Here is a 22,287-nt window from a genome sequence, read left to right on the forward strand (position 1 = left end):
TCGTTGTGTTTGTTGAGAGAGATAGCAGCTAGACTTTTGATATGCAGGGTGGGAATAGGACTGGACTAGTTTGATCAGATCCTTCATTAAACCTGGGGCCCGTACGAGGATTGACCCCCATTAATCAGTTGTTTCTTATACTATTACAGATCATACAATTAGTTGATGGAAACAATTTTTCTTGCACATTTCATCTACTCGTTTTCTACGCCGTGAGATGGCAGAAACTGCGGCATTGCAGTTGGGAGCTGCTGATCATGTTTGAAGCATTATAATCAGCTCAAACAAACTCGGGGCCATCTAGATGTCACGAATCCCTTTAAGATCCTGATAACCAATGACATGCTGCAATTCTCTCTGGTGCTGTACTTGTGATTTTCGCCACATTCAGGATCAGCCTCCACTCTCTCAGGTCAAGTTCGCTTGGATCAGGGCTGTACAACATTTTCGCCATGGCCAATTCCTCAGCGCTCTGAATACCTTTTTGGACGGTATTCCAAACTATCAAATTTGAGGCTTCAAAGGCATCCTTATAGGTACTTTCTCTCACGGCTTCTAACAGCCCATACCAAAGCAGCGCCACCATCTCAATCCGCCCGGCATAACTGGGCAATTGCCCAATCTCCTAGTTGGCGAGCTTCATTTTACCATCTAGAACACGTGCCCCCTCTTTCCACAGCGAAGCAACAAGCAAGGATACCTTCATTGACGCCGTAAACTCCTTGATTTCAGTCAGTCAGAGGTCGACCGAATAGTGGATTTCCTCCTCAGGTGCATCAGTCTTCTTCTTCATCCTCTTGTTTTTGCCTTTGCTTTTTTCGGTGTGGGACTGGCTCCATGCCGGCACCTGGGTCTTTCTGCCCCCCCTGTGCTCTCCTTCTTTTCGTTTCTAACGCCGATGGACACCCGTTCATTTCTGCCTTCCACAGGGGCAACTGAATTGCTACTGATGCCCTCCTGTTGACTGATCAGAATTAACTTGGGCTTTGAATCTCAGATCGGAAAACTCTCTCTCTACCAGAATAGTATTATATACAAAGCACGGATGCATAAGCCAAACCCCACAATAAAAGTTAGCCCCGTTAGATCTCTGACCAAATACTTCACTTAATTTCTTTAGGGTCCTTAGGGTCAGAGTGAAAATCCATTACACTGCGGGGTCCCCATGCTTCTAAGACTTTTCCAAACCTTTCCATATTCCTGCAGTCATCATTCTTCTGGTTCTGGGAGAGACTTCCGCATAGAACGAATGCAGAACATATATGCAGCATTGATAAGTGATAACATGAATGCAAGTATGAACGATCTTCAGTTATTTGAGAAAGCGTGTGGAAAGCTGGAAGTACAACCTAAATAAAAAGGGTTTTTTTAGCCTGTACATTGAATTAAACATGGTGGTGTTTGTAAAATTGCCTTTTCCATCTGGACCTGCAAGTATTGAAATTGCCTTGTCCATCTGGGATGCAAGTGTTTGTAAGATGTCACAAATTCATCTGAGGTGTAATGCCAAAATTCTGACCATACCACATCTCTAAAAGTACCAGGGCAGGTGTCTCCAATCAGTAATCCACCTTATTAGGCTTATAATCTGCACAATTCCGACAACACCAATTAGGTGTTTAAGAGTTGACCAATACTTGAAGAAAGATCATAATTGCTTTCAAGCCCTTAAAACAGAGCAACTGGGATGAAGAGTTTGATCATAGCTGGCAGGCTCTGTAAAAGTCAGAAGCTAGCTAGGCTTTGCTCTAAGGAGAAAGAAATCCCTTGTTTCTACACAAAAGTTTAGATAGCCAATGCTGAGAATTGCAGCAGCCCTTAATGTTTGACAATTTGTCTTGGGTATTTCAAGGTCACGTTCTCCGTGAAGCAGCTACGGAAAGAATAACACTCAAGCACGCCCTAACGAAGCTTCTTTAAGAAGCAAAAGACGAGAGTGTTTTAAGAAGCTAAAAAGCTCTATGCCCCGCATTCATCCACCAAAAAATCTGTCACGGGTTACTTAGATTTACATGCCCGTGACAGGGGGGGGTACCACCCACGCCCCCCCCCAGCCGACGGCTGGGAAAGGAGGGGGAAAATGGGGAGTGGGAATAAAAACAGCGACAATCTAAAGGAGGGAAAAACTTATTATACTAAATATTGATATACGAAAACAAGATAACACAAGTATAAATCAATAAGGCTAACAAAATCTGAACGAAACAGAGAGAAGAGCTCCGAAAACCGAGAGGCCTACGTGTGAACTCTAGCGACACGGCTGGAACGCTTCCCACTCTCCGAGAAGTTCGACGAGAAGAAAAGGAGGCACTCCAGGCCTTGGAACGAGATTATATTAGATCCTGGTCCCGTTGACTTATTGTTACTCCTGTTGTTCTCTGGGATAGGTAGTCTTCTTCTGTTGGACTGCACATTCAACAGAAGTATCCATACTTGAATGATGTTTATGATGTGAATACTTGATAGCAAAATTATAAAATTACAAAACCATGACAGACACTGAGGCCTTGAAGCGCGTCCAGAGAAGAGAAATAAAGTTTGGTGATGGCGTCTGGAGGCACAGGCCTTATCAGAAGCAGCTGAGGGAAGTGGGATTGATAGCAGTCGGATGAAAGAGAAGGCTTGAGATGAAGACCTTATCGACTCTCTACAAACTTACCTGAAAGGTGGTTGTTGGTGAGGTGGAGTTTGGGATTTGACCTCTTCTCCATTTGTAAACTAGTGACAGGATGAGAGGGAATTGCCGCATAGTTGGCACCAGAATGTAGGAGAGTCGTGGATATGTAGGAGAAAACTGTTCACTGAAAGAGTAGGCTGGAATCCTGGAGTGGGTCTGCCTGCTGAGCTGATTGAAGTCACCATTCTGCGTGGAGGTGTCTAAGAAAAGTGTTTAGATGTACTGAGGGAATGGTTTTAGTGAGAACTGTTGGTGCATTGGGTGGATGGTTTTGAAGTGGTATGATTGAGGTCTTCTTCTCAACTTTAGATGATTCTGTGGTTATCTTTATAAGAGGGATGCAGCATTTGTTTCTAAAATACAGACTTAAATGGAAACATCTGGCTCCTGCATAAAGCTGTTTTGAGAAGAAATTATGGGATAAATAAGGAAACAAAGGTCAATAATCAATAATAATAATAAATCCTTAGTAAAATTAGGTAACTGATATCTGATTGGTGTAAACAACAACCGGTGAATTTAACTCATTTGTCTGTTTTGTTGGTGTAAAACTGATGGGGGAGGGGTTATGTTTTTTTTTAACAGCATTCGTACAAAACTGACCATAAAATTTTAAAGTGTATGTTAGCAAAATGTTTTTTTTCTTCTTCTTTTCCTTTTTTTTTTTTTTTTTTTTTTTTTTTTTTTTTTTTTCTCTTAGGCAAGATGTATTTGTGTGAGTTTTAACTGTTGTGTCAAAATTAATGGCTTATATATATTAACTATAGATCTGTAATCAACAACAGTGGATGCCTTTAAATACTGTTAGGAAAAACCTGTTGAAACGTCTGCTATTTTGCTGCATATGGAGATCTATTTCAGGTGATAGTTTATTTGTTTACTTATTTATTTATTAAATGAGATTGAATTATTGTAAGCATGTCTTGATAAATTGGTGTGTATGTTTTTTTTTTGTTGTTGTTTGTTTCCGTGCTTAGATTAGGTTTCCTTTTCTATTTATAGGTAAATTGTTGAACTTGCTGAAATGTGAAATTGCAAGGTATTGTTAGATAGCATTTTTCATTGACGTTCTGTAAAATCTCTCCCCCGTGACATTATTGATATTGATATATAAACCAGAAAAGGAGGAAGAGTTTATCAACATGATAGCAAGAAGCTAAATATTAGGTGAATGATGCAGTAAATATCAGTGTTAGAGTTGTGAACTGGCATCAGGCTAAAATGAGCAGCCTTTCTTTTTTGTCTGATAATAGCTCATTGGGGAACACTGGTTACACCTGACAGTCACAATTCAGTCTTAAATTGAAGTTCAACACTCATGTCTCTGAGAAATCCTGGTGACCAGAGCTACATTTTGAAAGATGTACCTATTTATCTGGGAACATGTAGTCTCCAGGCTTGAAAGCTGTGCATGTTTTGGTATTCAGGGAAAAAAATAATTGGAGAGGAGAACAACTTATGATGAAGATGGTTGTCAACAAGGAGTAAGAAGATCTGATAAAGAAGCCTTTGGTAATAGGAATCTTCGAGAATGGAAACACAGAAGGCAATCTGGGGGGAAGATTGGAGGTACTGGTCAAGTGCCCCACTTCCTTATCTTGGGCTCTAACAGGCATTAAGAAGAGTTGGTTTTTTTTACCATACAATGCAGTAAATGACAGAGTGAGTCATCAAGGGAGAGGTCATATTAAATTATTAAATTATTTACACTCTCTGTAAAATATGGAATATCACATTGTGCATGGAAGTTGAAGGATAGGAACAAAATTACAATGATATGAGTATGCAGGAAGGCTTACTAACAAGTAGAGCATGGCAGACATTTCACAACTGGTGTCTAAATAGGAGGAGAAACTGGTTGGAATGAATGCAATCATAAAAGGAGAGGATTCATATTAAAATGAAGAGGCATCTATGCCCTCTTAAACAGAAAGCTCTAGATATGAGAAGGGTACAAGCTGAAGGTAAAATGGTTAGGTTATAAAACTGTTAGATGTTGAAGACACAATCTGGCCTATGATAAAGTCACAGGCCTCGTAGCACTTCTTAAAGACAAGTAAATTTCTAATGGGTAGCACTGAGTGTGTTGTATGTTCTTGGAAGATACATGATGACAAGATAGCGATGGGCAATGTAAGAGTGCTATGTTTGATTAGATAGAACTAAGAAAGGAAGATGAAAATCAAGAGGATATAGATGAAAGTGGAGAACATAGAATTGGAAAAGCAGGAGAAAAGGAAGTAAAAGAGAAAAAAAAGCAAAAATGCTCTAAAGTAGAGATGATTAATCAAAAGCTAAGGAACTAAGACTAGAAATGGATTTTGAACTTGGAAAGGTAAGGCTAAGGGTTAACTTCTTCCCAGAATAGATTCATTTTCTCTTGTTCCTTCCTCAGATACTTCAAAACTGTAAACGAGATGTGAGCGATTTACTAGCTCTCACTGGAGTTATTTCAGCTGCATCCTGCCATGATCTCTTTCAAATTACAATCTAATAACTCCTTGGAAGGAGAAAACACAAAATGTACAGGAAAAAAAACAAAACAACATCGGGTGATTTTGAAGCTGGTGTGGCTTGTTAAAAACAAATAATCACCAAACTTCTCATCAAAATGTTTTATTCTGAGTTAGTGGGCCTAGAGTAATGTTTTTTTTTTCTGAATAAGGTTTTCCTCACGTACTAGTCCTATAATTGCAAATAATACTCTTGAAGAAAGCTGCTGTGAATGTAGTATGAACTTGAAAGATTAGCTTTCGCTTTCTGGTCTTTTATTTTTCTGTGCTAAATGAAGATTTAAAAATGTTCTCACATGATAAAATGAAGGTTGTGGGCTGCAGAATTCGTATGTGCCATACCGTAAGTTTTAGATTCCTGTATAAGAAGTACAGTTCAAACATCTGCAGTCTTTAACTCATCTTTCTTTACTCTTGGAGATATTGTATCTCTCATACTGTCTGGGTTTGAGAAAATATTCAGTTTCTTACTTTTTCGTTATTATAATTTTTTAGCAAATTAGCTTTTCTGATATGTAGTATAAATGGAGCCTTTTAATTTTTATTCTTGGAATATTCTGCATCATTTCACACTAACCCAGCTGAATGGAAATGTTGCAAAAATTACATTGAAAGTATATAATTGGATGGTTCGTTTCCTGAAATTATTATGTGTATCGAAGGTAATAATGAGCACTGATGTATGCATTTGTCTATTTGGAAAGAAGACAGGTGATGCCTGAAGACAAAAGGGTTAATCTAGAACTCAGAGATACAAATAAGTTGTAACACAAAAGTACCAGGACTGGCATTGTCTCTCCAGGCAAAACGTGTTTTGATTTGAAAAACATAAACATGAAACACTTTATTGTTCACAGTTTTAATATATAAAGCACTCAAAGCTACCCTGTGTGGACAGTGGCTGTTGTATTGGTTTATTTCTCCTATTTGTGTTTTGCTGCCCACTGAAAGCTAAGGACAAAGCCTGCTGATACAAACTCTGTTTAGACCAAGTTGTTTCCTTCTTCTCAGATGTTCTTGTGTATGTTTTTCATATGTGGTGAAAAATCAAAGATACTTGTTCTTGCAAATATAGGAGACACCTTGATCAGTAACCTCTTTTTTTTTAAGTACTTCAATATTTTATAAAAATACATGTATTATATGCTAATGTGAACCATTCTTTTGAGTTGTGAAACTAAAATCAGCAGACTTTAAACTATTGAAGCTAAACACTTGACTGTGAGTGTGTTTCTTACAGGATTTACATGCCGTCCATGACCTTATTTGAAATGTAAGCCTTTTAGGGGTAAAGCCCATCTCAAAATGTTTGTACAATCAAGTAGACACATTTCAGTTTCGGATTTTCTAGCATTCTTATCTAGGAAACAAAAAGACTGTTTTTGCGTGGAGCATGAAGCAAACCTGATCAAAGAGTTGAAATCTCTTAAGTTGCTTCTCTGCTCTCTCAGTTGTCTTACACTAGTCCAAAGTGGAAATTTTGTTCAGAATATCAGATTGCAGTTGCTGTACTTTTGTCAATAGTGCGATGGTGATGGCAGAGAATACCAGACTCTCAGATTTTCTGTACCTATCAAAACTGAAATTTTCCATTTGTAAAATGCATTGACTTTTTAAATGTATGTTTTTCCAATAAGAAATTTATTGATTCATTAGAGAAAAAGGGCATTTTCTTTACTATTGTCTCTTCCTTAAATTTTAATTTTAATTTTGCCATACTCTTTTAAGGGCAAACTGACATGTAGCTTGAGGAGGATAATTTTCTGTCAGAGTGGTTCTAGTGGAAATTGTTCATACAAACATATGTGACTATGTCTGCTCATGGTGTGTTACTGAAGGAAGCGAAGAGATTGCCAGCAGGCACTCATTGCTGGTATTTTACCACAACTCAGTGTGCCTGTTGCCCTTGTAAGCCCCATGTTGGAGGAAGGGCAGCAATGTTACTATGCTTGCCCCAGTTCTAGAGACACATACCATGTCTGGTAGTTGCAGCGGTAGTGTATCCAGTTGAGTGTCTCATTGTTTTTACATTTTAAATATATTCTGTGCCTTTTAGAGTAACACCAAATTCACATTCCACTTCCTGCTGCTTTCTTTTCCTCCTGACTGCTTTCCTTTTGGCATTGCAAGCCCTTCTGGCACAAAATACTGAGCAGGCAATTTGCATTCAGGAGAACAAAGATTTCATGATTTGAATTTCTCAGTGATGTGCTTTATAAAGAAAAGCATGTTTGGCTCGTTTTCCGTAGGGAGTGAACCAAAGCCTGTTGTCTGCTGTACATTATGATGATGATGGCAAATGCGCCTTTATGTGATCTTTAATATTTATTTTATAAACCAACATTATGAAGGCTGAAACTCTGTCATTCCTATTTATACTGTATTTGTGCTTTGGGATAAAAAGAGAAAGCATCTGCATAGAAAAGATGTATGAGAACTGTTCATACTCTGAAATTTTCCTTCTTAGGGGTATGAAATACGTTTTATAAAAAGCATCAAGAAATCTTAATCCTGTTTATGCTTCAGAAGTTCCCTCAGGGGTTTAAATTTTTCTGACTGTGGAGACTGAACTCTTTATGAAAATATTAACTGTTGGGAAGGATTTTCGCATTATATGAAGTGAGATCATTGGATTTTATTCAGAATGAGATTGTACAGAATGGCTCATGTTATTGCTTGTATGTGGTAATGTTTTCTACAGAAGTTTAAAGTACAGGTGTATATGGCATTTCTCGGAAGAAACACTGTGGTCTGCCATTAATTGCTTCAACAAAGGAAAATATTTTCCTGATAAAGCAATTAAGACTGCCATAATAACTAGCTTCTTACTGAATTTTCTAAGCTGCTTGGTACATGTATTTCTTCCCTTACCCCTTATGTTATTTATCTTTAAAAACAAACAAACAAACAAAAACCCACATTATTTAGCTTTTACCTATGCAAGAATGGTGTATAACTTATATTCCATCTTTTTGCTTTCCTACTTCTCAGGAAGTAAAAACATATGATTGAGTCTTTCTAGATATGTGTTCAAGTATTACAGCACACCCAGAAGATTGATGTGATTGCTGTAATAGGAAAAATGACAAAAAAGGAAGAATAGGGAAGGTACTATGCACACCAAATGTTAGGTCAGTAGTGCACTTTCATTTGTCAAATGTTTTGTTTCTATTGGTAGGAGTTATATTCATACTATTATTTGTACTGTGCAAGTAGGAGTTTATTATACAGCTCATTTGGGAAAGATGAGTTTGATAGACTATATTTTGATTAACTTCACAGGCAGAAGGATGGACTTAGTGTTTACATTCTTAAAAACAATTAGACTTAGGCATAAAAAAATTGTGAAAGTTATCTTAAGGAGGGAAAGCTTCAGGCTATGATTTCAGTACCACATCAAACGGTGTAGCACAGGTAAACGAAAGACCAGATTTAAGTCAGACTTTGTCCTTTCCAAAAGGCAGCTTCCCTGAGGAAGCAACATAGCAGAGCTTATCTGTGGAAGAGATGTCTTACAGAAGCCTACTCCGATAGCATGAGAAGGGGACTGATTCCTAGTGCAGGTCAGCTCTCCGTAGTCCTAATTAGTATTTTCTGTTGTTGGTTTGTTTTTTTTTTTAATATGTTTTTAATGATTTTTTTTTTTTCCCCCCACACCCCTTTTCTTGAGGAATGCTTATTTGCTTTTCTACTATTTATATTAAGTTGAAGTAAATCAGGGAGTAATGGGTTTGCAAAAGCAGTGACTACAGATAAATTAGTGCTGAAGAGAACTGGAGAATCTTACCGGGGATTCTTCCTTATTTTTCCTTTTGGGCTGAACAGTTACAAAAATGCCAGTTCAACTCTCCCGTTGTTTCATTCAAGTACAAGCACTAACCAAGAACAAATGAGTTCAATTTTCACTAGTTAATCTACTTGTCTCATTGAAATTTCTTGGTTCCATTTTCAATCCCCGACACAAAATTTCAAGAGAACATTAGCAAGAAACTTGAAGTCTAGGCCTGAGTTTTCCATCAGTATGCAGGTGGCAGTAATCCATAGTTTGCTTTGGGCTTATCTTTATCTCCTGTTTGGGTTGTTGTCTGTCCGTCTGGACTGGCCTTCAACTGTGTACTTGCATTGCAGTTCTCATTTGTGCTACTTGTAACTACTTTAATATCAGTGCTGATGCTAAACTGGAGCTGAGCCTGAACTACTTACATTTAGTCTGCTTTATCCTGCCATGTATGTGTGCTTGGACTATTAGATCAGGACATGCAGCTTGTGAAGCGGGATCATCATTCTCTCTTCATGGATTTTAGGTGATCATGGGTGATAGATAAGACACAAATATATGTGTCTATCCAGCTGGCTGGCATCACTGGGTACTTGCTATACTATACATATTTACAGTTTATTTCTGTAGCTCTTCAGAACTGTCATGTTGGATAAAAATTGCTTGTACTGTAAATTCCATTTTTTCAGTTATTGATTTTCTTTTCCATGAATTGTTCATAATGTATTTATTTATTTTTTAGTGCTTCAGTGAAAGTGTTTTTTTTTTTTAAGCTTCTATTCTCTGTTTCCTTATGAGATGCCTGTCTTAATGTTTATTCGTCTTTCCAGTCATTATTCTTATGAGGAAGCAGCTGTGAGTAGTGAACTGGTGATGTGGTGTTGCTCTTGGTAGGATTTTCAGAGCACTGCAAGTCTTGTCATCACACGACTGTAAAGAAGATTAAAATGGAAGAATAGGCTCTGGTGTTCTTCTTTGCTTATAAGCAGCTCTGTTTCAGGAGTAGAAGAAAAGGCCACTTACTTCTCCAAACAATATTTCTATTTCTTTATGACTCTACTGCCCCAGTGATTTCTAATGCAGAATACTCTTCTCTTCATCCATTTGAAAGGCTTCATCACTTGAAAACAAGTGCAATGAAGGGATTGGGGGATTTGGACTACAAAAGAAGATGATGGCTTCTCTTCTATGCCCTCTGCCTTCACATACAAGTCATTGAGGAATGGAGTATTTTTCAGCTACACACACCTATTCTCCTGCTCTTTACCTAAGTGCAGTTTGTACATGTACGAGGTTGTTCAGTCATTCAAGAACCAGTGTTAATTACCTCTTGCAGTGGATAAAATGAATTGAGATGCTGTGCAAGTATGAGGTAAAAGCCACACGATAACATCTTCACACGAATCTTGATTTTTTTGTTTTTTTTTTCCTTCACTAGTAATACCCTTTATCATGTCAGGTAGATCCCAGTGTTCTGCTACACAAAGCTCCTTCTCTTACTCATCTAAATTTTAATCAGATTTACTGCAACCATAAAATGGAAGCAGTAAAAACATTCAGTGAGAATACTCTTCTAGAGCTTCAGATTATCCGTTAAAAAAATAAATGAAGATTAATTCAATCCTAGAGCTGGTGCATTTCTTATAGATTTTATCTAGGATGGCTTCATTGTTTCCTTACATCCCTTTGCCCATTAATGCTGTTTCAGGCACATGTTCTGGTGTAGGGTTTTGTGCCAGTGCATGTTCTGGAGCTATCTGCCTTTAACACAAGGGGATTCAAAAACACTTGGCTGAGCTGACCCACTGATGTGCTTGCAGGGGATGAACCCTACAATTCCCAGTCTAAGAGCTGCCCCTACTCTCTATGTTTTTTAGTAAAAGAAGATAGCTCATTTTTTATGTTCCTTGCCTTGACTCTGCTTAGAGGCTTCAAACACTTAAGGAAAGTTAACTGAAAATGGCATTTTTTTTTCCACTTAGATGTTAAAATTTGAAATTCAGTGGAGTGAGTCAGGTGAGACCACAGTTGAAGTTACACAGGTACTGTGATAAACTCTGAAATACCTCAGCAGAATATGAAATTGATTTTGATCTGCTTCTGAGCTGGAACATGAATGAATGTGCACAGATAGACTACTGGAACACAGGTGAAATAGTGTCCCCTAGGCTGGAAAGATGATGCCCTTCAACAGTATTTCCATATACTTTTGTCCTTCATTATTTCCCATCCTCTCTAAAACTTCTCAGGATATATTTTATGTGTTATGACCAGCAATTGGATGTATGACTACCATGAAAATTGCTGCTATTGCTAGTAGTGCTAATGAGAAGCTCAGTACTTTCTTTTCACATTTCAATAGTTTAGTGTAATGATGAAATGTGCCATCCTAAACTGGGGCATAAAGTAGAATTCTTGCCTATATTAAGTTATTAAAAGCCCAGTTACTTCTCATTTTGGAGCAGAAGCCCCAAGTGGTAACTGTAAATTGTAAGTATGTGTATTCCTAGTTTAGCTGGGCAGCGTAGAGATGTGCAATGTAGTATTAAAATATTTTAGAGATTTCTTCAAGTTTATAATGAGAAATTAGCATTTCAGCAGCAAGTTGATTTTTGTAGTTTGTTTAATTTATGTGCCCTATAATGAGCAGTAAACCTGTCCAAGGCTCTGGTTGTTTATAGTGAGAAAATCAGGAATAAAAGAGATTATGTATCAGATATTGACAAAATGAAAAGTTGCCAACTACCATACTCATTTTGCACCTTTTGGTTTCTATTGGTAGCCTTTTGGGCTTAGAAATAAAACAACTTTTGTTGCAGATTTGTTTGGTTAAATTCCAAGTGTCTTGTATAAACTGTGTGTATGTATTTTACAGCGTTTCACTGCTTTCACTGTTGGTTTTTTTTATATGACCATGGAGATGGATACTTTGAGAAACATAAATGCATCCATCATGGTGAGAAACTGCAATCTTATCACATTGGTTATTTACCATTTTCGACTGTAGTATCACTCACCGTTTTGAAGTATAACAGTTTGATGCTGAATGTAATACCAAACTTTTCAAGGTGCAGCAACTACAAAATTGGAAATAAAGTAATTAAGCGTAGAGCACTCAGAATATTCTTTTAAATGATGCTATGGGGAAAATGCCATCTATAAAAATAACATCAATGGTTGTCGCTCTTAATCAGCCAAGAAAGATGAATACGAAAAGTAGAAGAGACTAAATAAGATACACTGTCTATCTTTCATAAAACTTTTACCTTTTTCAGTGGCTGCCACAATAATTACATTAGTTGTAAAAAATATCCAAGTGATTTCTCTGGTTGGTGTTGTGAAGGGACTGTCGTTTGTTCTTGTATAGCTTAACTTTCCTTGGAGAATACATAGGGTTCTGTTATGTTGTAAGTGAACTGATCACAATTTGTACAAAAGTGGGCTTCTGGAATTGCAACTTCAATTATCCTTGCGTAGTTTGCTTTAAAAATGAAGTGAATGTTCCCTTGCCTTTTGTTTTACATTTTCAAATTTTCTCTTTATTATTATTATACTGTGGCAAGTTTTCATGACTTGCAGCATGAAAGTCTTTCATGTCAAACTCTTTGAGGCTTATCGTGAAGAGAGAAGGTATGAAGGTCCTGTACCTTTCACCACAAATTTGGAAAGCTTTCTAGGTGCTGCTCAGAGGACCAGTAGGTTTGGATTAGCTCTTCCATGTTTTGACACACACGTGAAGGTGTTAATCACCGGGCTTACTGGTTTGTTTGTTTTCTTTTTTTTTCTTTTCTTTTTTCTTCTTCTTCATTTAATTGGGGTGATTTATTTGTCTCTGTTATTCCTGTGAAAGGCTTTATTCGGGAGTGATGAGGTGAAGGAGTAACCACAAGCATTAATTAGTGAATTCTTCACTGTGCATTCAGTTCCCCTAAGTTCATTTATAGTGTTACAGAGTTTGTAAAATAATTTAGAACTGATTTTGCTTGAATTGCATTCTGATCTAGGAATTTAGGATTTGGTATCTAGGTGATACTAAAATTTCAGAATGCTGCTTCTAGAGCGAATAAAAATATTTCTAAAGAAAATGATAATTGATTGCCCGCTGGCAAATTTTGCTGGCAAGTGTTGTGTTTGAATGACCCCTGCCAAGTTGAAAAGTTAATTCAGCAAAAGATAGACACTGGCCTTTTTGGAAAGGAGAAAAACCTGCAGATTATGCTTGGAGTCTTGTTGACACCTTCATACCAATGACTGTCAAAGGATCTTCTAGGTCAGCCAGAATTTAGTTCAGTCTAACTATATTTAATTATACTGTTTTATTTTGCTGTTTGCATGCATTCTCCCAGGACAAGAAAGGTAGTATCCTGAGAGTGTGTGAATGGAGATAATCACCTTTCTTTGTGGAAAAAGCTCTGTAGTTTTGATAGGCCAGGAGTTATAGTGTGGGGGGAGATGCAGGTGCAGAGACAAGGGATGGCATGCCAAAGAGATGGAATCAAAAAGTCAAGTGAGGGATGTCCCATACTCCTCTCTTTTGCATTGTTGACTGCTCACACTACAGAACTGTCTGTAGCAAACTAAAGTGAGAAACAGTGTTATAGCATGTGCCAGTCCCATGAGAAAATAATGAACTTCGTCTCTTTTTGACCAGTACTCTTCACTGCATTCGCCAGTACAAAGTTATCTCTCATGGGAGGTGTCACAGCCTAAGGGGAAGACTTTTATCATTTTTCCTTTTTTGGACATAGCAGACATTTGCATTCTGGGCTTTGTTTCAAAGACAATTGAACAAAGATAGTGATCACTGTTTGTGCAGCTTACTGTGAATAGAAACCTTCCCCTTTGCTACCAGCCAATGTTATCTGCTTTAAATGTCAGGCACCCTTCAGTGTGCACAAAAGCAAGGATGAGATAACACTGCCATTTGCCTATGTTGGAAACAGAGGGATGGCTCCAGGAGCGAGGTAGCAACACTTTCAGTGAAAGCGTTTGAGAGAACACCCACCCAAATTCCCGACAGAGCGCACTTCATGACATGATCTGTTCTGTTGTAGTTTGTACTGAATCTGTGACAGGAGTCTTAAAACAGAGAAACTTCAGATTAATTAAGTCTAAGCCTAAAGAAGGTCTGTACTCTAGGCATCTTTGCTTCTCCTTGCGTTTCAATTGCTCTTGAAGTGTCTAATTTCTTGTTCAAGTGCATAAGACAAAGAACTTTTATTGAAAACAAAAACAAATGAAGCCCACTCCACTCTTATGTTTAAAAAAGAAAAGAAAATTAAAAAAATTCTGCTAATGACAGTGAACTGATTGATTTTCATCCGTTACCTCATCCTAAACAATCCCTTTCTCTTTTCCCTGTCTGCCAGTCTCCCATGAATAATTCTGTGACACCTTTCCTCTTGATGGATGTACACCCTAAAAAGTTTCCAAGTTTTTATGTGTGAAATATGGAGAATGTTAGCATGGACAGTAATATGTATGCTAATACAGGTCTCCAATGGATTTCTGGCCCTGAAAGCAAGGGAAGGAGGATGGCCTCGCACTAACAATGCAGAAGAATAAGAGTCATAAGTCAAGGGATGCTGAAATTAAAAGACTGCACCAGATCTGTATGTGCTCAGGCATACTTTTTGAGCCTGGTCTTCTACTTTCAAAATCCATAGATGTTATTAGATCAGGCTTTTTGCAACAACAATACAGGCTAGAAAATGCCATTTCATGCCAGTTTTCTCTTCTCAAAAAAAACCCAAACAGCTAACTCCAAAAGCTGATGAGGTATTGCTAAGTGCCTTAGGAATATATGGGAGTCCAATTGTATCTCGATTTAGAGGGAGCACTGGGAAGCAAGTTTTAAAACATGCTCCAACAGTTATTAGGGCTGTATGTTGTTAATAACACTCTTCTGACAAAGACTTTGCAAAATTGGCTACTAAAATTATTGATTACTCTTACTTAATTTAATGTTTCTCAGAAACATTAAATGCGAATGAGATGCTCCCTTCCTAAACTTGCATCATTTTGCAGAATACTGCTCTTCATGTTATATGCAACCTTAAACTGGCCTGGTGTTGCAAACAAGAAGCAATTACAGTAACTCCAGTTATTCAGGTAATTCAAGTAGAGTTTCTGGAGTTGAGAATGTAACAATCAGAGAATAAACAACTCAAAAATGCATTTAATTTTTATGTGACTATCTTAAAAAAAAAAAGAAAAGAAAAGAAAAAAAAAAAAGGAAACTTAAAAGGTAGGAGACGTAATTTCCTCTTATTGATGAGGATTTTTAAAGAGGACAAATCTTCTGGTGTTGTATAGTTCACAAGCACTCACAGATCAAGAAATAACACATCAACAGAAACATTGTAAGAGACAAACAGCTCAGTGCTACTGTTGAGTTTTTACACACTACTTCCTTCTGTGTGCTGGAATACAAATAAATATTTAGACATATTTAAATATGATCCAGAGATCTGAGCCTTCAGAGATCTGATCTTTGTATTCAACTGTACTGAATAATTCTGTTTCCTCTGCTTTGGGCCTCAATTTGCCAATTGTTTAGTTTTACTCTGTTATACCACGTTGCATTGTGGGGGAAGGGAAGGAGGAGGAAAGTTTTGTTCTGTAGGAGTGCAGAACAGGAGTGCTGCTGTGCTGTTTTAGTCAAGTTGGACTAAATATTTGGGTTAGTTTTTGAACGAGTTATTTACAATCAAAATCAAAAGCACAGAAGACCATGCTAGCTCAGTCTGAGAATTCTCCTGCAGGTGGGCTACTTGTACAGTACGATAAAATAATATGTTTCTGCTATGGCACTGTGTGATTGAATATATCATGTAAGAACAAAGTAATTAGATTAGCTTACACATTAATTAGTTTGTTTTCTTTTTGTTTGATCTCTAAAGTCTTTTAACAAAGACATGCTTTTAGAGGGGTATAATTTCACTAATTAAAATCCCAATGTGCATACTGCAACACCTGCCTTCTAAGTGAAACTTGCCTGAATGAATACAAGCCCTCCAGTATCTTGGGAGGACACTCACAAGGAACTCATGCCCCAGAGGTCCCTAGATTACGGGGTTTCATGTCCATATATAGCTGAGAATTTGTTTTTAATAATTTATTGGCTTCTCTACCAGTGGCATTTTGCAAGTGGATGTGTTGAGCAGAGTGGTATTCAAGGAAGAAGCGGAGGCTTTGGAAGGCTCATGGTTCCTGGCACCTGTGAAGCTCCCAGTCTTTTACACAGGTGACAAATGCCTGGATAAATGCTATTTACTTCTGCTTTGTTGGCTGGCACTATCCATAGAAAAGATCCAAATATTACTTTTGCTTTAACCGATCTTTGATAGTCATTTACTACATTTGCAGTTTCTCAAAGCAAATTCCAACAATTTAAAGCAGAGAACAATGATGAGGAAGAATATTTTTGTGTAGAAGGTGGCAATAACAGAACAGATGTACTCTTCCCTTTCTCAGCTTTGTAGAAACTTGCCTGGCACACTAGTATACCTGCCTTCTTTAAGAGCTAGATCAAGCTTGTGTTATTCTAATCCCAAATCAGCTGAGTGGGTTAGGTAAGGAGAGCATTTGGAGTGAGATTTGGAAAAGATAGTATCTCTAGCTTTCCTGGAACAGTGTCCAACCAGAATTACATTTGATTACACAGATTTATCCTTTGTTCAGTTTAAAGGTAAAAGCTTATTTTGTTTATATCTGAATCAGAAATGTAATACAAGTAACTGCTTGCATATCTATATCTATATATATATATAGATATATATACATACATATATATAATATACATAACTAAGTGTACTCATTTGTGTTTTCTTGTTTGTTGTAATACTCTATTTACTACTGCTGTGATACCACTTGAAATTAAATATGCCCCACTGGTCTTTTCCAAGGAGCTATTTGTTTGTACATTATCTCATCACTGCTTTGTACTACATTATCTTAGTTGTATCATATTTAAATTTTCATAATAGATTCTAGAGGAGGAAAAGGACGTAGATCTCAAGTGTTATGTTTTTGTGTGCTAGATCTGGGAATGTAAGCAGAGCTCTTATCTCCTGCAGAGAAAGAAAAGAAATGCTTGATGTGACCTTATATGAGATATACTTTGGCAAGAGCTGAAAAATGGAGAACTTTTTTTTTTTTTTCTTTTTAAATTTGACTCCATATTTCATGATTGCCAAGTTCTAGCCTAAAGGAAATCTTTATGGCTGTGATATAAGCTTTTGAAAGAAAAGGAATTATAATGGTAAAGGCTGACAGTCTTTTAACTTATAGAAGCACTAGCTATTACAGTTTGTGTGCACATTCATGTGTGGGTGCATAGTTTGATAATGACAGATACTGAATATCTTTTTTTCCAAAAGGCTGACCTTGAAAAGTCATAGCATCAGAGTACCAGTAAATGATATATGGTTCTAAAAGCTGTAAAATGTCAGACAACATGTACCTTATGACATAGTGCAGTTTAATTTTCTCAGTTGTCATCTCTTTAACTTTTGAAGCATTCTCTGTTAGAACAGAAGTAATTTTGAGAAACTGGGTGAGGAGGCTGGACAAGGTGAAGTGTAAAGATTTGATGCCATAAAATGATAATATGAGTAATTAACCAAGTATTTATGTTGGGGTTATGTATTCATCTTCACAGTATTGCAACCCATTCGTGGAAGTGAGTGTGGAGTTTGGAAATTTTTATCCTCCTTGACTCCTCTCTGACTTGCTGCTTCAGAAGATATGCCCGAGTTGTGTTCAGTTTTTCCATTAAGGCTGGAGTCCTTTGCTCAGCTTGTGGAGCCTTCCTGATGCCTGCAGAGTTTCATGTTCTCTGTTCAGTTAAGCTGGTATCAAGAAGTGCAGACTGTGTGGGACTTAGGCTAACTCTGATGTAGCAACATCTTGAGCATTGCTGATGAAAAGTAAGAAGATTAAACTCCGTGTAATCTGGGGATCTTTATGTAAGTAAAGTCCAAATTACCATAAGCTCTTCTAAACATTGATTTGTGGATCAGTAAGAAGGGAAAAATTACTAAAACTAGCTCAAGTTGCACATCTGTGGGTCTTTCTCTTTTACAGTAAAAACCCTTTAAGGATGCTTTGGAATAAGAAAACTATTCTTGTTTTACCTTATTAAGGGAAAGCAGCTTTGAAGCACAGTCATATCTATTCCTGAGTTAACACACAGTTACACTGGATTTATAGAGGCTATTAAAATGCTAAGAGTCACTGACTGATTATTTTAATGCTCTCTCACTATTTCATTAAAGATTAGTTTCGAAATTGAACTGCTCTGTCTTGTTGGTATTGCCATTTTACTAAATGTGGATAATGTGGATATTGTGTCTTTTTTTTTTTTAAATGCATTCAAAATGAAGAAATATGTTTCTGGTGTTCAGTTGGTATGTACAGACAAAACAGAAACAAGGCAGTAAGCTCAGAACGCCACCAAGTTGCACAGGTTTTCACTCTTTATTCAGTTTACAAAATTGTGACAGATTTTCTTTGGCTTTTAAAATCTTATGATTACATTAATTGTATTGACATTAAACTTACTTTTCTCAGTTACCAGTTGTGGTCCCTGTAGATGAAACATGCAGCTGTACAGTTCCCCAGGCTTCAGGTTTACCCTGCTTGATCAATATGAATTATGTTATTATTCTGTGGTGTTCATCTAGAGGCATAGGCAGAGTTGTAACTACAACATCTCTCAGACTTTGATCTTCATCAAACTGCAAATGAGAATCACTTGTTATCAGGGAAGAAGTTGAGAGCTGCTTCCTCCCATCTTCTCAGTTGTAATTAATTTGCCACTCCAACCTTAGTTTATATCAGACTTTTCTGAAGAAAACTGGCTTTTCTCTTGCCTAAAAGTCTGACTGGGTTTCAAGCAAGCCTCAAGGCAAAGAATCCACAGCTATGCTGACGGATCTGAAGTGATGTCTATGTAGGATCATTCTTCAGGATACTTCTACATCACTAACATCCATACAAACTCTACTTGCAACCAAACCGTACTAGGGAATTATTGAAAGAGCAATAATTGGGTTGGGCCAGGACATTTCAGATGTGCTTTAATGCTGTTGAGTTCTGCTGCCTGGGAACATTTTGTGGTGTAGTTTGATTAACTACTAGAGACTGCTTCTCCAGCCTCAGAGGCACAGGTGTTATGTGACCAAGCTGAAACAGGCAGTGATGAGCCCCACACTCCTCACTGAGCAGCCAGCCCTGACTTGGGTTTATAACCATTACTGAACTGTAATCAAGTATTGGTTCAGAACTATTTCTCTTTACTCGGTACAGCCCATGCAAGCTGGATGTTTGTCCGCTTATGATAGGGAAACTTTCTAATTTTACTAACAAGGTTTTTTTCCCTGCAAAATCTCCACTGTTGCTTTGAGATGAGTTGTTGTGGATTACCATAGTAATAGACCACCTGGACATTGCTAATGAGGAATTTGATGAAATATCAGTTCTAAAATGAACTTTAGATGAGCTTTTTCCAGCTGCAAGTAAAAGGAGTTGTACCAGATTGTGATTTTCAGAGATAAGTTGTACTCTACTCAGGTGGTTCAGAGGTACCATGCAATGCAAGCATTCACTGTGTGCCAGTTCTGAGCATCCATTTCTCAGTGACAGCTGAGTTAGATTTTAAACTTATAGCTGTGGGTTGTGATGTCTTTGTATGACTCTTTCCATATTTTAGTTCTGTACTTGAAAAGGCAGTCACTTTGTGTGTTGAGCAGTGTGAGATCAGCATATAGCCCAATTAAGTCATTGAAAGATACTTTCAATGACTTCTTCAGTTGTAATTAAGACTTGGTGAAATTCAAGATATACATTTCATACTGAAACATTGCATTGCTTCCATGTAGCAGAGAATGATACTTCTCCAAGAGCGCTGTTGGTTTGTCCAGTCACATGGGAAGCTGCATATTACTGTTGATGCCAAATTCTTCCTAGAACATACTGTAAGAGATGCCTTCATGAAGATGGCGCTTTGGTGGGTCTCGCCATATGAAGATGCAGAATATTATAAACAATATTTCATCTCCCAGTCTGCAGGCATTGGGCAGAAAAGAAAAAAAGAGGACTTTGTTGTTTTGTGTTACTCAAATAGTGTGTTTTTTAGGCTTCATAAATTTTACTCAAGTGGAGATTTCAATAGTTTGAAAATGGCTTCGATTTTTTTTTATAACCCCCTCAAGGGTGACTTATATTGTGAAACTTCTGTTGAGATGATTTTTCTTTGCATGATTTGTACCTGAGGCTTCTTTAATAAAAGCTATGAATCAGTAATGGATTAATATCCCTCTGTCAACTGCACCTTTACCATCTGCTTCAGATTATTATTTTAAAAGACACAAACTATTCAATTCAGAAAGTTGTTTAAATATATTTTAAAAATTAAAATGCTGTAATTTAATTCTTGTGTCAGAGTGTTGAAAACCCTACATTAGAAAAAATTATTTCCATTGGCCATAAGGGCAATCTGTCTATGTCCTTTTTTTGGTCAGTTTCTTGACAGTCAGTCCCTAATGTACATTACACAGCACGCAAAATATATATTAAAAATCTATAAAAATAATTCCAGAAGATATATATATATATTTCCATTTGTTGGCATGGCACTAGAAATTGTTTGTTATAATAAATCATGTTAATCCTTTTTTGTGTGTGGTTATAATGAAACCAAAGTTAACTTGAAAGAATACTGCACTTAGAAAAATGTCCTTGTTCTTCCAGAGGATGCCAGCACTTAAGATTCAGAATCAGTTTTGTAACATGAAAATTCCAATGGAGGAGAAAATTGGAAGTATACAATAAATGTATGATCACAGAATCACAGAATTTGAAGGGCTGGAAGGGATTTCTAGAGGTCATGAAGTCCAGCCCCCGTGCAAAGCAGGCCCCCTACAGCAGGCTAAAAACTTAGCTGTCCAGGTGGGTCTTGAGTATCTCCAGAGAAGGAGAATCCACAACCTCCCTGGGCAGCCTGTTCCAGTGCTCTGTCACCCTTACTGTGAAGAGTTCCCTTCACATATTGGTGCGGGAATTCCTATGCTCAAGTTTATGGCCATTTCCCCTTGTCCTCTCCCCACAGACTGCTAAAAAGTGAATAATAATAATTGTCCTTACATATGCTAATATATTTAATTATAGTGAAATTAGTATATATACAGGCATTGTACATTACAGTTATAACCTTTCTGTAACTTACTAGTTATTAATAAAACTCCATTGCACAGTGTAACAACTTTCTCAGATTCATTCCCCATTGAGATTTGTCCTTTTTCCTACGGCTCAAAAATAAAATAGGTGCAACATCGAGGCTGTGTTTACTTTCATGACCATTTTGATTGCCATTCTGTTCTATTAAAACGTCAAGTAATCTCTTTAAATTTTTTGGCACTGCACTGTTAAACTTTTGGCTAATTCTGGCTGGGTTTGGCTGATTGAATCTGTGGCCTTTGGATCATAGAGGTGGCAGGGAACCTCTGCAGGTTTCTGGTCCATGCCTCAGCTCAAAGCAGGTCCGATTGGAGCAGCTTATTGAGGGCTCGTGTCCTATCATTATGAATATGGTTAAGGATGGAGGTTCCATACATTCTCAGGTTCCCTGTTCTTGTGTTTGGCAGCCCTCATGGCAATAAGTGAGTAAATAAATAACATGATCCCTAATTGATTTCCTGTATTCTGGCTTCCATCATTTCTTTTTCATCCTGTTACTGTGCAGCCCCAAGGATTGTCTGGTCCCATCATATCTGAACCTTCTCACTGTGGGTACTGCTTTGTCCAGTGAGATTCCCTTTTCTTTCGCTTTGGAAAACTGGGCAGCATTTCAGCCTTTTCTCATAACTTGTGTGCTACACTACCTTGTTGGTCTTGTTGATCTGCTAGACAATCTCCAGCATAGCGAAGTCTGACACATGCTCTGATATTAAAGGAAGATAACATGTATGCAAAACAGGATTTCAGGTGTAAAAAGCAAAATGGTATTCCTTTACTTCTAAATCTTTCAAAATTTTTCTGTTGCCTTTCGTGGATTCTCAACTACAGCTTAATGCTGTTTTGTTTTGTGTTCTGCTTATATAGCTTCAATGGTAACTAAACTTAAGAGAGAGTAAAATGAATTAAATTTCAAATTCCAGTTTACAGAAGGTTATGTTTGTCTTATGTCACTGGGCCAGCCTAGAAGAGAGTATTTTTTTTTAGTGATTTTCCTTTCTGTCTGAGTTTCTAAGTCAAAGCATATGGAAGAACGTGATTTAGCTTTTCAAAGTGCATACGATTATCATTTTTCAGCACAA

At 37.3% G+C, this 22,287-nt stretch overlaps 1 protein-coding gene across 4 annotated transcripts in view; it reads left to right on the forward strand.

Annotated features, from left to right (window-relative positions):
- CCSER1 (coiled-coil serine rich protein 1) overlaps positions 1-22,287 on the forward strand; it is a 581,898-nt gene that overhangs the window by 232,715 nt on the left and 326,896 nt on the right. The window lies entirely within an intron of this gene.

Source organism: Coturnix japonica, chromosome 4, assembly GCF_001577835.2.
Source record: "Coturnix japonica isolate 7356 chromosome 4, Coturnix japonica 2.1, whole genome shotgun sequence".
Lineage (NCBI taxonomy): Eukaryota > Metazoa > Chordata > Aves > Galliformes > Phasianidae > Coturnix > Coturnix japonica.